The sequence below is a fragment of the Liolophura sinensis genome, chromosome 12 (genome assembly GCF_032854445.1).
Source record: "Liolophura sinensis isolate JHLJ2023 chromosome 12, CUHK_Ljap_v2, whole genome shotgun sequence".
Taxonomy (NCBI): Eukaryota; Metazoa; Mollusca; class Polyplacophora; order Chitonida; family Chitonidae; genus Liolophura; species Liolophura sinensis.
The window spans coordinates 5,325,610-5,337,066 of NC_088306.1; the positions used below are offsets into that span (position 1 = coordinate 5,325,610).

Sequence of the window (11,457 nt, forward strand, 5' to 3'; positions counted from 1 at the left end):
TTTCAGGGCTTCCAGTCGTACTCCCAGTTTCTGGACTCTCAGGGATCGTGATGACCACAAGGGCATCTTTGTTTCTTTGAGTTATTATAATTTTAAATTGCAGATGACAATTTTAAGGAAATATTTAGATTTAGGAAAATATTGCTAAACAAAATGAGAAACACATAACAGTGTTTATGCTAATTTTGAACATTTGAACTGTTTTCATCAAGTTGCGATGGAAAGGAAATGTTATTGTTTTCATTTTGAACTGTTTCAGTCAAGATTCGATTGAACAAACTGTAATTATTTTCATTTTGGGCATTTGAATCGATAATACAATAATTACGATTATTTTTACTACTGCTTCTTTTTCACTCGAACCTGTTATAAAGATTTACTGCACTGAACACAAGCATACATAATAAATGTTTGAAATGCTATTCAAGTATTGTTTTAGTTAACGAATGCATTGTATAAATAAAATCTTTTAATTATAATTTTACACGTTTTTTTTGGTTTTGTTTTTTTGTTTTGTTTTTTTTTTGTTTTGTTTTGTTTTTTGTTGTTTTTTTTTTGTTTTTTTTCTTTTTTTAATTATTTTTCCATCCTTGTCAATGCGTGTCTGCTACAGTATTTCCCACTGAAATATAAACATTGCAGATCCAAAATTAACTTATTATAGGGAAAACACTGAAACTTTACTTACCTCAAACAAATGGCCAGCCGTTCTCTTGGGGTGATGGCCTTCTTCCAGTTAGTATCTTGTTTGCAAATGTCGCCTCGAATTAATTCCAAAATGTAGTCAAATTGCTCCTCAGTCATTCGAAAATATTGCTGAAATTTTGCAGGATGAAAATACAGTTCTTGGACGAGGTGGTGGTACTCTCCATATTCACTTCTTCTCTGTAAAATTTCATGCACGGACACACGCCTCTTTCTCTTTCTACGCTGTTTTGTGTATAAATACAGAGCTATGATCTCCTCCGTGTCTGACTCTGCCTGTGCCATGATCCAGAATGACAAAATTTTAACTCTCACAACAAGAAAAAGGCGAGCCGCCTGGAAAGCTGTCGATGGTTTTCCGCGCTCTATTTGAACGGCCAAACTGCTAAAAAGTCGCGTTCGCGTTCGCGTTCGCTTTGGCCGCGTTCGCGTTCGCGCTCTGTATAAACGGACCTTTATCACCATTGTTCGTCTTTTTCTCGCCGTCACCCAAAGACATCCGAGTCATCACCACTGTTCTGGAGGCTGGCAATGGCGGAGCGGAAATTTACGCCCCCTCCACTCGGAAATAAGCCCAGTGAAACTAACATTCTGCCCTACAGCCGAAAATATGAAGGATTCACTGGAGGAGTTTGGTTCAGCTTAATAATTAGAGTTTTTCAGTTACTCACATACGCAATAGCATTAGAATTATGGAGTCATGACAACTTCGTTTACACGCACATACCTTGACATTTTAAAACCACGACTAGAACACAGACATGAATGTGAGTGGGCCTGTGATAAAGAGGCCACATGGTAATGGAGCCCAGTGAACTTAATACATCTGAAGCAGGTTATACGATACCAGCGCGGATATGCATAACTCCAATGTTATTTCTCGTTCTTCGAACTTAATCCGGCAACATACGATCCTGTAAGTGCGTGGCACTCGTACATTTCTACCACTAATGTTGTTTCATTGAGTGAGTGAGTGTTTAGGGTTTAACGTCGTAGTGAACAATGTTTCACTGATCTGTCTCCTCTATGCTGAAGCGATATATAAACACTCTTTACACAAGAGGTTCTGGTTCGGTCCAGTTCGATGGCCAGCACAACAGTATCAATACTGTGACCACTTTGAGCTCAACTCCAGCTCATGTACGTTCGTTTCCTCCACGGCCGTATGTATCGGGAGATCTGATAGTAACCTGCGGGAGACGAAGGGCCTCAGTGGCCCTCGTGGTTAGCAGGCAAAGACCCAGGAGCCTCTCAACAACGTGGTTGCTGTGAGTTCAAGTCAAGTTCATGCAGGCTTCCTCTCCGGTCGTATGTGGGATTAAGGTCTGCCAGCAACCTGGCGATGGGTTTCCTAAAGGCACTGCCCAGTTTCCTCCCATCATAATACTGGCCACCGTCTTGTACGTGAAATATTCTTGAGTACGGCGTAAAACACCAATCAAATAAATAAATAAATAGTAGTCTGCGCATGATCATGTGTTTCACCCTGACACTGGCTAGTTTCCTCTCACCATAGGATTGGTCGTATAAGTGAAATTTTCTTGAGTACCGTGTAAAACACCCATGAAACTGATAAATTCTATCCTCATCGGGTGGTGCATAAATCTAATCTGCGTCGAAACAGACATTCGTATAGGCCTACCAGCCGTCAACCAATACGAACCTTCCAGGTCAATAATCGCAAGACCAATTCCCAAAACGACCTTTAACACAATCCACCAAAGAACTAAGAACGCATGTAAAGTAGGAAACGAGGACGGAATCATGCAAAGACAAGGAGTCAATAGTTTTCAATGATGTTGGAAAGAAAAGATTGTTCTAGGCGACTGATTGAAATCAGTATTCAAATCGTGTACCATGCTATATATATATTTATATATCCAACGTGGCGACCGAGATCAACCCGATGAATATAAGGTTCAGGGCAGAGTGCCAAAGATTCTGGACGTTCTGTCCATGTTGATACTCACTGTAAAACTTAAGGAACTTAGAGTGGAGGCGTTTGGTGAAATAATCTTGACACACCAGTTTTTGCAGTTAGGATCTGTTAAAGGTTATAAGGTGACATATGCATGACAATTCTGCACAATTCGGCATATATTGCTGTTCAACTAAAGAAAATTTACAGTGTCCATACTGAACCTATCCATCAAGACATAAGACCGATTAGGTCTTCATGCAAATATAGGTGTAGATAGGATGTACCAACTAGATTACCTTTGCTTTCCTTAAATTCAGTAACCTGCGGATGGTTGTTGGTTCCTCCTGGACCAGGTTTCCTCTAACCATAATCCTGGCCGCCGTCGTTTAAGTGAAATATTATTGATTACGCGGCGTAAAACACCACAGCAATACCAATAGTTATTGTTCTAACAATAAACAGGCCCTCTAGCTTAATACATCCTGATACTACTCTCATAAGACATGTATGTTGGGATAACTCATGAAACGAGGTTTAACTTAGAAGCCGACAGATTTAGGATAGAAACTCATTTCTGCTACATGCAACCCAACAAAAGTTGCCATGTCACTTTACTGTCTTTCTTCAGGATAAAATCATTAGATATAAAATTATATTGCTCCGTAACAATCCCAATTCAGTCCATATTTGCGCAATAGCGTGTGTACCTTTCAAATTAGCAGTACCAAGATATATGGTGAGTAATATAAGGCCCACCGCTTCATGAATATGCATGTCTCTTCAGATAGTGTCATTTCCGTAAACGTTGAACGAAAAACAGCCACAGTCGCACATTTTATCATCAATTTTTTCAGGATCACCATGTAATACTGAGCTATTCATTTTCAGCTTCAAACAGGAAGAGAATGTGCTTACATCGTGGCGTCTGATATTGCTCCAGACAGTATAAATTAATTCCAATAAGTCACTGTATCGTAATAGTCATTTTCCATAACATTTTACGCGTTACCGCAATGCCCGTTACGAAAGTGTCAGGATTCTTCTGATGGACTAAACATCCCGGAGGCTTGGTCCCTTTGCATTGTTTTCATGTTAAATGTGATGACAACACAGCATTTACTTAATTCTCGAAAAGTGACGCGTAAATTAAGATCACTGCATTTTCACTAAGCTTACAGGGGTGTACCCTGCTTGTTAGTAAACCAGTCCCACGTGTTAAGGAGAGAAAAGACAATATTATATCACATAATTTTGATCTTATTTATTCAGTGTTACTGAACTGACAAAAAACGGGAGGAAAATCAAACAAAAGTTTAAAAAATATGTAAATATTTAATTTTAACACAACTAATTCACCGTAGTCTTAACAGGTCTGTTACACAAAATATTAGCCACCATATTATATAGATGTACATGTAACAGAATGGCACCTTAATTTATATTTTCGGAAATTCAAAGTAATGCTTGAATTTGCACTATTTTAGTTTTTGGAATAACTCATCTCAAAAACGCATACTAACATAGAAAAAAAATAGAGATTCGGAAATATCGTGTGATAGTTGGTATTAAAAATCTTCCCACGAAACTGGTCAGTCTACCTGAGTTAGGCACATGTATTAAAAAGATTTCTTGTAGTGCAATGCAGTGAGGATACATGTATATTTAATCAGCCAACATCAGCCAAAATTACATGTAAATGTCTACAATTATGTGATTGCGCTGCTTACATGTTTCATTAATTTGTTTGATCTAAAAGGTGAAATGTTACCTATATATAGGCCGAGTCGGCATTTCAGGTGTCCTGCGAGTTCACGCAGATATGGACCAGACAGATGGGGTGTTTCACAAACTAACGTAAATAAAATGCGAGTTTTTACAGTACCTGCTACACTGGACACACATCTCGCATAGCCAAGTCTGTCAGCCCAAAGGCGCCATTAGCAGCTACCATAAAATCACGACTTTAGCCACGTCAGTTCGCAAGAGCCCCAATCCTGTCTCGTCTCAACCTGTGTGAACTCTCAAGATTTCTGAAATACCGACTCTGCTTATTCACCTGTTGTTGTCCTTTTGTGTAAGCTATTGTAGGTGCCCTCTATGATCACTATTATTTCTGCCCCTGATCCGTCCAATCCAAGATTTAGGCCCCATGACTCAATGGTTTCAAACAATAGAGACAAGTAGTTAAATGCGTCGAGCGCTTTGATTCCAGCCCCATGACATAACATATGTGCACTAAAAGAAATAAAAACGAAGCTGTGTTTTGACTGAGGGGCTTAATTGTTAAAGTTCATTCATAAAACGTACAAGGAAACATGTGGACCTGTGAAAATCCTGTTTGTGTTCATAAGTGGTGTGGGCTAATTGACGAATTACCTGTTATCCTTAAGTAATCAACTGTCTTACTCTTATTAGTATAGTGTATGTGCAAAGGAGTAAAGCTTCACGTACAGGAGTATAAGGGGGAAAAAAATAAATAAGTATGAAATACTTTGAAATAAATCAAAGTTATATCCAAATTCATTTTTTATGACGTCATACAAACAAGTGTGCGACTATTAATGAGCTTCGACAGTTTATAACGGATATTAATGCCTTATTCAAGTTTATGTATTGGTAAATACATGCACGTGTAGTATTTCTCTACCTCCAGGACATTTTTTTTTTTAAATGCGTGCATTGGCTCTTGAGAAAACTAAGTGGGGTAAGGTCCTTATATAGAAGAACAAACTTCAAAACCTTTAAATATGATAAGCCTATCCGCGATTTTTTTTTTTTTTTTTTGCTGTCAAATTTTAAGCAGCTACGAATTGTATCCAGAAGAGAACAACTTTACTATTCTGAGCTAGAATAACAAGTTTCCAATTTTCAGCCAAGAAATGGTAGAAACAAACCTTCACGCAAGTAAGCTATCAGAGGCGTCAGAAGGAAATAAAACGTGGCAAATTACGGGAGCATGCCGTATATACTTGTACAAGGGCTCTCATCCATTTTGTGGCATCGAGAGAAGAGGTTTGGGACGAATAGAGCCGTAAAAGTGACCTGCTGGAAAGGAAAGAGTTTTAAAGCTTTTTCACCGTGCGTACAGCGAGTGTCCAGAGGCCGCTTACAGGCTCTGGAGTCTCCAAGACCTTAGGTTAACGTATAGAATGATGTATTTTTGAGCAGACGTTCAACGCTGTGTCACGTAACATGAGATTTAAAGAGATCCCCCCTCCCCCCACCTCCGGGTCGACTGCAAAAAGGAAGTAGCTTTTACACCCCCGATTTGAGCTGTTTTGTTTTGACTTGTGTTCGCGCTATTTTTAGGCTTGTCCGAAAATGTGCACATCATTGAATGACGTCACATCTTTGTGCGCAAGTCAAATGGCTAGGGCTATTTGAAAAGATGAGATATCCCGCAGTACATTTCAATGAAAAGACCGGAGACAGGTAAGAACAGGTTCTTCAGAACTTAACATGTTCTTATATTTAAGTAAATTCGCACGCTCCTGAAAATGTCCGTGTTTGCAAAATGATAACAGTGCCTCAAATACAAGCATTTCTAAGTGTGATGAAAACTAAACCCCGTATAACCTACTTTAAACTCAAAGTGAAAGTTATAGACTTCCTTGTTACGATACTGGTGATCGTTCCCATTGTCAGTCTCGTCAATTTTCAGAAGGAGAAAGGTTCAACGGTAAGTATTTCAGCAGTGTATAGAGTTTTAACATGAAATGGACAAGGCATTTGACCGACTGTCAGTCTGGAGGCAGAAATCGCAAACCCTATGGCTATATACATATAGCTGCTTTATTTTCACCAGAGAAATCTAAGTATTGTCCTTTGCCATCAAAGTATCATTTTGAGGCTTTCATATTACTCTGAAAATATATTTTAACAAGCTAAACTTAAGTTTGTGTAAAAATACAGTATGTGTAGTTGATCTGCATGGCTGAAGCTGTAAAGGAAGTTTGAATTGGCACAGGGAAGTGGTGTATATATGGTGTTTATAGTTCTGACTTGACACAGACATATCTCAGTGTTTTCACAGCTGATAGAAAAGTAACTACCTCTCAACCTCAAGTTCATACAAACAGGATATCGTCTAAACAACCATACATATTTGGGGGCAGGGGTAAAGCCAAATTGAGAACCAGAAAGCACAAAGTCATATTTTAGTCTGAATATTTGGATATGCCAAATTCATGACATTACATTACATGTCATTACATAACTGACATGGTTTTGATTGTTGTGGCCACTACCTGTTTCCCACCATTGAGATGAGGTTGTTGTTGTTGGTCTCTGACTGTAGGTTGAGCAGCCATGAATATGGCGTATCCAAATATTCCTCAACCAACAGTCAGTGTACTCGGACAAATTGTATAGAACTGCATCCTTTCTGTGCACATCAGAGAATGGGTGTGCCCTTGTATGTTCCACTGTATAGTCTCTATTTACTTGGTTTATGTCCTTGGCTACCAGGGCAATGATACCGAGTTCAGCTAATGTGGTACATATATGCATTTCTTTACATGAGAAAGTTGTCAGTAACTTCTATAAGCTTGGTGGTTTATGCCGGGCACTCTGCTTTCCTCCAGTTAAAAGTCAATCACTAAATAAACTTATTTCCAAATTCTACATGCAATATAGGTCTTCTAGGTCTGATACTACTTGAATAGCTGGTCTAATTACATGTATTATCATTGTATTTTTGACATTTGCACGTGATCAACATAACATTTGTAATCAACATGATCAAAGCAGGTTTTTTCTAGACTACCCTAATTCTTAAACCTTTTCGCATATGAAAGAGCAACTTTCAGTGGAATTTATTCACATTTTTAATTTGTTTTTGGAGATAAAACTACATCAGTTGGCCAATTTCAGGGCTTCACAAAAAGTATAATTTTATCAGTCAACACAGAATAATGCCATCAGAATATGCTTGAATAAACATCTTGCAAATATGTGAAAAGGTTGAAGATTTACAGTAAGTGTGATTAGTCACTGTCATTTACATGTATGATCTTCTTCTATTTGCAGAAGGACTGACAACTGCTTTAATCCAAGACTATAATCCATGCGGTGAAATTTGATTAAATACTTGACAACAATGGCGACAGGTGATAGAAAGATCTACCCTTTTAAGTATGGTGAGTTACACAGTATTTTGGCTTCAATCTAGGTATTGAAGGGCTTGGTGCCTTTTTTTTATCCTAAAGGGCAATCTTGATGCTTGTCTTTTATGGTATGTCTTTTACAGTAACAGTGTACTAATACTCATACATTTGAGTGACTTCAGACTATTTCGTTTCAAATTTGAAAATTTGATTTCATCAGAACAGGTGTTTGCTAATATAATGTGAAAGTAGGGTAAGATATCTTAAGTTTTTCTTGAGAAACTTCGGACTGTTTTCTGACCATGAATTCTCATACGTGGCACTTGCAGGGAATCAGAATCTAAAGTAATGTGCATTAGTTATTTATTTGTTTATTTCATTGGTGTTTTATGCCGTACTCAAGAATATTTCATTCATACGACAGCGGCAAACATTATGGTGGGAGGAAATCGGGCAGAGCCCAGGGGAAACCCACGACCATTCACAGGTTGTTGGCAGATCTTCCCACTTACAATGCGCATTAGTCTTGGTATTTTATGAGCATTACTCTTGTTTACAGCAGCGAGAAATAATAGGAAATACAATATAAAGACAACAGTTCAGAGTAAAATCAAAAGAGCGATGGCAGTGTGTTAATTGTTAAATGTTTACATGGTATAGAAACATGAATGTGGTTGTACCAGGCTGCCAGTTACAATTGATTTCTCAGATTTTAGAAGCAGTGTGTTACCTGTAGCTTCACGTGTCACTGACCCTTTGTGTACGCCAGTGACTTAATGACGTCAAGTGCAACCTGCGGATGGCGTGGGTTTCCCTGGTTTTCTCCCACCATAATGCTGGCCGCCATCTTATAAGTGAAATATTCTTGAGTACAGAGTAAAACACCATTCAAATAAATAAATTATGTCTTCAAGTAGTGAAAAGGCTACATAGCTGCACCTTTTCAATAAAGGCAGCCTTTCGTGTCAAGCATTATGTTGATACAGACAAGTAGGAGAAAGGCTCCATGCCTGCACCCATTGAAAGCAATCCTTAGTGTCCAATTCAGGCCCTTTGGCTTAACGGCTTCATTCATGTGCAACTAACAATTAAGCTGTGTTTTTAACGATAATAAACCCCATTAGCGTTTCAGGGGTCTTGTAAGTTCTCGCAGATATCAGCAAGACAGATGGAAGCTCTTGCAAACTACCATAGCTAACGGACATGATTTTACATTAGGTTCCAGCGGCGCCGTCACGTTGACAGACAGACAGACATGTATTCAGTATAACAAGTACCGTAAAATGACACCTTTTATCTACATGTGTATGTGAGCTTGTGAGAGCTGCCACCTGTGTCGCCGATATGTGCTTGAACTAGAGACATCCCTGAATCGCCAATTGGGTTTATAGATTGAAGGGTTCAATTTAGAGTTAGATTTAGACTATATGTAGACTTTTTAAAATCTTTTTTTACCTCAGTAATTAAGCGTTTTACTGTTGCAAGGATTGTGCAGTGTAATGTAGCAGGATAGATCAAGGGATAATCCACGCTGAGTGTAGAAAACAGGTGTGTTATTTAGGTTGTGGTAAAGTGTTACATGTCATATGACTGAAAAATTCTATGTTACACTCCAAATATACATGGCTTGAACAGTGATGTGATGTGTGATGACCTGCCCAGAAACTTACATGTTTAACTGAGATCATCTAGACTGATAATCTCAAAAGGTTGCATTTGGTTTGATCATCATTCATCACTAACTTGCCAGGATTAACAATAGAGAAAATCTCAATCTGTAAATATTTAATTATTTATTTGATTGGTGTTTTACGCCATACTCAAGAATATTTTTCACTTGTGACGGCAGCCAGCATTATGGGTGTGGAAACCCACGGCCATCTGCAGGTTGCCAACAGACCTTCCCACGTATGGGCGGAGAGGAAGCCAGCATACAATCTGTTAATAAGTCATGTGAAAAATCATGTACTTTAATATGGAAAGGTAAATAAAAACCACAGAGCATAAGAAAACAGATGAAACCTGTTTTCTAGAAATTCAAGCGGACAGTGCATCTAGACAGATGTTCTATTAGTTAAGTCATCTAGACTTAACTAATAGAACAGATGTTCTAGACAGATGTTCTATTAGTTAAGTAATGAAATTCCGTGAAAATAAAACAAAAGATTTCAGGTCATGAAAACAGTTTTAGAAAAACCATGACATTTCAGATTTATTATTTTTTACTTATAAGTGTAGCAAACTTTAATGTGGCGTGGGCACGAACAATATGAAATTTAGCAAGGAAGTCAGCGGATGAAGAATGGAAGACACCCAAAATTAGCTGATGAAGTACATGCATAATAACGACTCATAGGTGTAGCTTATCTTGTACTCTTGTGAGTTTCGGCTTCAAAGTCCACTGTAAGAGAAAATGTTAGGAGTGGTGTCTTTAAAAAGTGCTGCAGGTATTGGGCTCTGGGTTTGCAAACATGCCGAGCACAATAACGTGAGCAGGATATTCCATCGTTGATTCGATTAGTGCATATTAAATACCGTAAATTACTGAATTCCTGACTTGGTGTATTATGGATTAGAATTAATGTTCCAGCAAAATTTTTGGGGTGAAGTCTCCAAAAGCACAACATGTGTTGACCTGAAGATGTACATGCGTATAAAGCACAATGACACATGTTGGATGTTCCATCACAGATGCTCTGTGTGCACATGAATTACTGTAAGTTGCCAAATTCACAATTTCAGTACTTCGCATGTATCTATTGAGGTGGTGTTTTGCATTCATGTGTCGCCTACAAGTGAGCTCTTTGGTAGCCTTCAACTCGTAAGTTAAATAGAAAGGTTACAGATTTAGAGAGACGAACAGTGATGCATATGAATTTATCACATTTGTCTCTTGTTATCTAGGTTAGATGACTGTAGGGCTGGATCTCATCGGCCTGATGTTCATCTAACTCACATTTCCGACCCCAGTCCACCCCCTGTGTGATAGTCCACCCCCTGTGTACTAGTCCACCCCCTGTATGCTAGTCCACCCCCTGTGTACTAGTCCGCCCCCTGTGTGATAGTTCACCCTCTGTGCGCTAGTCCACCCCCTGTGTGCTAGTCCACCCTACTATACCATATAATGACATATGAAATGTGTCTACCCGTCTGTGTTGTAGCGGAAGTGAAGGAAGACAAGCCTGATAGATGTACCATTACATTCCACTTGGATGGGCTGACCAGAAAAGACCAAGTGGAGGCCTCCATACTAGATAGGTAGAGATGTAACACACACCTGCTCTGAGAAAGCCAGATGCCACAGAGAAAGTGCTTAATGAAGAAGAAAACATAAAAATCATGCCAAAATCAGATGAAAGAGCATTAAAGCTTATTTGCATATTTGGTCTTCAGTATTTTTTTGACCTTGTCGTTTTCAGGGAAAATGGTATTTAGAAATATTTTTGTATGGTGGGTATTTAGGACCACCATTGGTATTTATCGTCATTGAATAATAATGTTCTATATAAGGATGTGAAATATGTGTAATAAATGTATTTTAATGTAATTGTTTTGTTTTGGATTTTGTCTGAATTATGATAATATTTATGAATACATTAAAAATATAAATATGACCAAAATCCAGGTGAAAAAACCAAACTCTAGCACAAATATATTTATTAAACATGTTACATCATCACTTTTAATATTATTACACTCAAAAATATTGAAGACCTTGTTTGCTTT

General features: G+C 38.3%; 1 long non-coding RNA gene across 1 annotated transcript; it reads left to right on the top strand.

Annotated features, from left to right (window-relative positions):
- Positions 1–5,972: 5,972 nt before the first annotated feature.
- Positions 5,973–10,998, top strand: LOC135479036 (uncharacterized). The gene is made up of 3 exons (XR_010445813.1): positions 5,973–6,058; positions 7,655–7,764; positions 10,893–10,998. It is a non-coding gene; the product is annotated as an uncharacterized LOC135479036 (long non-coding RNA).
- The last annotated feature ends 459 nt before the right edge of the window (positions 10,999–11,457 follow it).